The sequence below is a fragment of the Brachyhypopomus gauderio genome, unplaced genomic scaffold, assembly GCF_052324685.1.
Source record: "Brachyhypopomus gauderio isolate BG-103 unplaced genomic scaffold, BGAUD_0.2 sc104, whole genome shotgun sequence".
In the NCBI taxonomy this organism is placed as follows: Eukaryota; Metazoa; Chordata; class Actinopteri; order Gymnotiformes; family Hypopomidae; genus Brachyhypopomus; species Brachyhypopomus gauderio.
The window spans coordinates 550,752-551,055 of NW_027506925.1; positions in this window are offsets into that span (position 1 = coordinate 550,752).

The window sequence follows — 304 nt, forward strand, 5'->3', positions numbered from 1 at the left end:
GCCTCTGGCCACGGATGGCATTTCCAGCAGACTCTTCAAAGCCTGGGCAGGGTCGCGCTGGATACTGTTTCAGGCGGTGTTCAAAGTGAAGGGAGTTACCCCCCACCTCACCCCACCCTCTACATCACCCCACCCTCCCTCTCTGTCTCTCTCTCTCTCTCTCTCTCTCTCTCTCTCTCTCCATACAACGTCTAGTCACTGTGGGGCTCAGTCCATTACAGGCAGGCAATATGATCCGTCCGTGTGACAGAAAGCAGAGAGAGGGATTCAGATGGAGCTGTATGTGCTCTCATGAGCGTAATTG